Below are 5,330 nucleotides of genomic sequence, written 5' to 3'. Positions count from 1 at the left end.
GGCTGATGCCATGTCCCAGACATAGTCTTACACTAGCTCTCGTCTCAATGCTGATGCCATGTCCCAGACATGGTCTTACACTGGCTCTCAGAATGTGGCCAATGCATGTCTCAGACATGTCTTACACTAGCACACAGGTCACCCAAATGTCATGGCATGAATATACAATCTATTCTCAAAGTTCAGAAGGAGTTTATCACATTAAGTCTCATCATACATTTCCCATAGCCACATTCAAACATTTTATGCAAAATTAACCATTCAGTGCATAATAACGATAAAGCTATAATATTTACGCGTAACTTACTCGTTTCAATGGAATATCATATTCCATCAAATTTCCAAGCATCCAATCATCACATAAATGTTATTAACATTTGGCATCACTTTCTCATATACAATATCATCAACATAAAATTCAATATGATCAACCATAATATAAACATGTTTTTACCCTATGCGTGGCATATTTTTGGAAGGATTATCATAAGATTTAATGAATTTGATGTTCCTAATCCTTTAATTTCATGTTTTATACTCAAGAGAGCTTAGAATAGCAAAAAGAGCAAGAAATGGGACAAAAACAGACAAATTGGGCCTAATTCAGTGTTTCACATGGCCAGGCACTTCCACACAAGTAATCTACATGCCCGTGTGTGACACACGGGTAGGCCACACGCCCGTGTATCATGGTCGTGTCGACATTAAACCAAGCCAGAATTGCACACGGCCTGAGCACCTTCACACGGGCATGGCACACAGTCGTGTCCCTATCGAGCCAAAGTCTAATTCTATTCGGAAAAGGTTAATTTTGGGCTATTTTGGGCATTCCAAAATCTATATAAACACTTTAAAAGAGGATCAAAGGGGGGACGCAGAGTAGAAAGGAGAAAATACTCAATGACAGGGCGACGCAGAGTAGAAAGGAGAAAATACTCAAGGACAGACATTGGAATCAGCTCGGAAGCAGGATCTACTTCAATACTGAAGATTTCCATTCAATTTCCTTAGAAGTTCTTTGGGTTTCTTTATGTTTTGTTGTTTTCCCAATCTTGAGATGTTTTCCACTATTATGAACTAAACTCCCTAAATACCTAAGGGAGATGAAACCTAGGACAGATCTTATTTCTATTTGAATTATATGATAAATACTTGTTCTTATTCTTAATTGTGAGTTTTAATTCTTGCTTTAATATTCCAGGATATTAATTTAGGTTTTGATGTGCTTATTCAGTGGAGTAAAAGTCACTGTTTAAGAGTAGATCATTCATAATTAAACGGAGTTGCATGCAATCCTAGAGATATGACGACATAAATCTGTCGGATTAGAGTCAAATCTAATAAGGGAATCCATAGATCAAGTTAATGCCACAATAGGGGTTTTAATTAGAAAGAGATTTCAATTAATCAACCTAGAGTCAGTTGTTTTTAGTCTCGAGAGAGATATTAACATAAATCAGGGATTTTTACGGATTGAGTCAAGTGAATAAATCGTCTAATTCAAAAGTGATAAGTGAAGCCTAGGTAGATTCTTCCTTGGGTATTGTCTTCTCTATCGGTTTTCTAAAAAGTATTTTCCAACTTTAATCTCTGTCGTAATCTTAGTTAATTAGATAATTAGTTTTAGTTAAAAAAATCCATTTAATTCTTAGGCTAGATAATAAAAAGATAGTAATTACTAGTACTTTTAGTCCTTGTGGATACGATATTTTCGGTCTCACCATAACTATACTACTGTTCGATAGGTGCGCTTGCCTTAGTTGAATTTTTAGTTAGTTTCACGACTATTAAGTTTTTGGCGCCGTTTCCGGGGACTAAGATATTAGGAACGGTTGTTTTTTATTACTTTAGCTATTTTTACTTTTATTGCAATTTACTTTTTGTTTTTAGTTTAATTTTTCTTTTCTAAATTTTTCTTTTTAATTGCTTCTGGCAGGTGTCTCTAGTTTATGACTAGGAGGAACTAGGGGTGAGCAGAACTCGATTCGACTCGAAAAAATCGAAAAAAAATTCGAATTTCGAGTTAAACGAATCGAGTTATTCAAGTTAATTGAGTTATTCGAGTCAACTCGAATTTTTTTTCGAATTTCAAATTCGAATCGAGTTGTGTTCTCGAATTCGAATAACTCGAATAATTCGAATATCAAACTATAATATTTTACATTTTTACCCCAAACTCCCAAACCTTTTTACTTTTCCCTTAAAACTTTTATTCCTTCCCACTTTCCCCCCAAAACTTTTAGTCCCTTCAATCCCAACCCCCAATCTACCCAAAATCCATTTCCCCCATAATTTTACTCTCCCATTTACTTTTTCTCAAAATTTTATTCCCAAAAACACTCAAAACTTTTTATTTTCCCCCATAATTTTTACTCCCTCCCACTTTCCTCTTAAAATTTTTACTTCCTTTCAATCCCACCTCCCATCTACCCCAAATTCACGCCCAATTTTTTTTTAATATTTTCCCTCCAAAATTTTACTCTCCCCTATTTACTTTCCCTCAAAACTTTTATCTCCCAAAACTTTTTATTTTCCCCCTAAATTTTTACTTCTCACCTTATACTCTCAAATAAAAAATTAAAATTATCTAAAAAAAATCACTAAACATAAATAGTAATAATTTTATTTATATCTACTATTTATATTATTAAATTAAATTTCACATTTTATATTATTTATATTATTGGATTGTTTAGTCATATTGAATATTTATATTAAAATTAAATTATTAATTTTGCCATTAAATATTCATGTTAAAATTTTATATTGGTATCAATTTCACATTTTATCTTTAAAATAATTTTTATTAAAAAATCATATTTTTACATCTAATATAATTTTTAATTCGAAAATACATAGTGACAAGAATCTGAAGATAATTGAAGCAACTAAGCAAACAAAGAAGCTAACCCGTATATAAAAGATTAATAAATAAATTATGAGGTGATGAAAGTTAATAAAAATTTTAATTAGGGTGGATAAATTTTATTACGATGGGTGACAGTAGTTACAAGGATCCAAAATTATTTTTTAAAATTTAACTCGAGCAAATATATTCGATTCGATTCGATTCGAATTCCATCTCACTCGACTCGATTCGAGAAAATTTCAAATAAAGTTAGGATGATAAAATAAGATTCAAAAACTCGATTAACTCAAAAATTTTCGATTCGATTCGATCGAATGCTCACCCCTAGGAGGAACCCGTCAGGACCTTTGCTTTTTAACAGTGAGATCGACAGCACAGCTCGCAGAAACCAAAGAGAAATAAGGCGATGTCTAGAATACATAGAGGAAGAGCGAGAGGACGATATCCATACTACAACCGAGGAGATGGATGAAAATCAAAATAATCCGCTGCCTCATGTGGTTGTCGCAAATCCAGTGAATCAGAATCCTGCTCCTCGTATTATGTACGACTATGCTAAACCTAATTTAACGGGGGCTGAATCGAGTATTGTTAGACCTACAATTGCTGCAAATAATTTTGAACTGTATACAAATGATTCAACAGTTTGTTCAGTTTGATGGTTTTCAGGATGAAGACCCAAATACTCATTTGGCCAATTTCTTAGAGTTCTGCGATACTTTCAAAATAAATAGCGTTTCTGATGATGCGATTGCCTTCGGTTATTTCCCTTTTCATTAAGGAATAAGGCTAAACAGTGGTTGAACTCGTTACCACGAGGGTTAATCACTACTTGGGAACAAATGACCGAAAAATTCTTACTCAAATACTTTCCGCTGGCTAAAACGGTAAAATTGAGGAATGATATCTCTTCTTTTGTGCAGATGGATTTAGAAACACTTTATAATGCATGGGAGAGATACAATGATCTATTGAGAAGGTGCCCTCACCATGGGTTACCTCTTTGGTTACAAGTTCAAACTTTTTACAACGGTGTGAACCCCTCAACAAGACAACTGATCGATACAGCCGCCGGTGGAACTTTAAACAACAAAACACCTGAAGAGGCTTACGAATTTATTGAAGACATGTCACTGAATAATTATCAATGGCAAGTCATGAGAACAAAGTCGAAAAAAGCAGCTGGTGTTTTCAGCCTCGACGCGGTCACTATGCTATCTAACTAGGTAGAACTTTTAAATAAAAATATTGATGGTTTGTGTGGTTCTACTCAGGTACATATAGTGATGAGGTGTGATTCAAATGGAGGAAGAGTGCACAGCACAGATTATCCATCCTTCAACCCTAGCACCGATGAGGAACAAGTCCACTATATGGGTAATAATTCTAGACCTCAAATAACCCGTATAGTAACACTTATAATACAGGTTGGAGGAACCATCCCAATTTCTCGTGGGGTGATCAAGGAAATCAAAGGCTACAACATCCTCCAGGTTTTCAACAACCACCTTACCAATAAGAGAAGAAATCAAATCTTGAAGAGATGCTTACAAAATTTATCTCGGTGTCAAAAACTCGTTTTCAAAATACCGAAACAGCACTTAAGAATCAACAAGCGTCGATTCAAGGGCTCGAAACTCAAATAGGACAGCTTGCTAAGTTGATCTCTGAACAACCACAAGGTGGCCTACCAAGTAACACTAAAACTAACCCAAGGGAGCAACTTCATGCCATTACTGTGCACAATGATGAAGGGTTAGTTGAAGATGAACCGAAACTGAGGCAAGATAATGTGGTAGATAATGGTAAGGTTAATGTAAACAAAGAGTATAAACCTCGTGTACCATACCTCAATGCGACAAAGAAAGACCACACGAACGAACAATTTAGTAAACTCTTTAAATTATTAAAAATATTACATATTAACTTATCATTTATTGAAGCTCTTTCGTAGATGCCAAATACAGTGAAATTTTTAAAAGAGCTATTGGCTAATAAACAAAAGTTAGATGATGTGTCGCTTGTGGAATTAAACGCAGTTTGCTCAGCTATTCTACAGAATAAGCTACCCAACAAGTTGAAAGATACAGGAAGTTTTACGATTCCTTGCTTAATTGGTAGTTTGAATGTTAACAATGCTTTGGCTGATTTAGGGGCAAGCATTAATGTTATGCCCTATAAAATGTTTAAACAGCTAGGTCTTGGGAAACCCAAACAAACTAGGATGAGCATTCAATTAGCAGATAAAACCATTAGATTTCCTAAGGGTATTATTAAAGATGTGCTCGTAAAAATTGATAAATTTATATTCCTATTTGATTTTGTTGTTCTAGACATAGATGAGGATAATAACGTACCTTTAATTTTAGAACAACCCTTTTTACCAACTGCTAAAACTATCATCAATGTTGGCACAGGTGAATTGATACTTCATGTAGGAGTTGACACGATTAAACTTCAA

At 34.3% G+C, this 5,330-nt stretch overlaps 1 non-coding gene across 1 annotated transcript; it reads right to left on the bottom strand.

Annotated features, from left to right (window-relative positions):
- Positions 1-3,759: 3,759 nt before the first annotated feature.
- Positions 3,760-3,866, bottom strand: LOC121205627 (small nucleolar RNA R71). Its single transcript, XR_005900703.1, has one exon. It is a non-coding gene; the product is annotated as a small nucleolar RNA R71 (small nucleolar RNA).
- Positions 3,867-5,330: the final 1,464 nt, after the last annotated feature.

The sequence above is a fragment of the Gossypium hirsutum genome, chromosome A08 (assembly GCF_007990345.1).
Source record: "Gossypium hirsutum isolate 1008001.06 chromosome A08, Gossypium_hirsutum_v2.1, whole genome shotgun sequence".
Lineage (NCBI taxonomy): Eukaryota > Viridiplantae > Streptophyta > Magnoliopsida > Malvales > Malvaceae > Gossypium > Gossypium hirsutum.
Note: the sequence above shows the minus strand (reverse complement) of the source record. Positions and strands in the feature narration are given on the sequence as shown.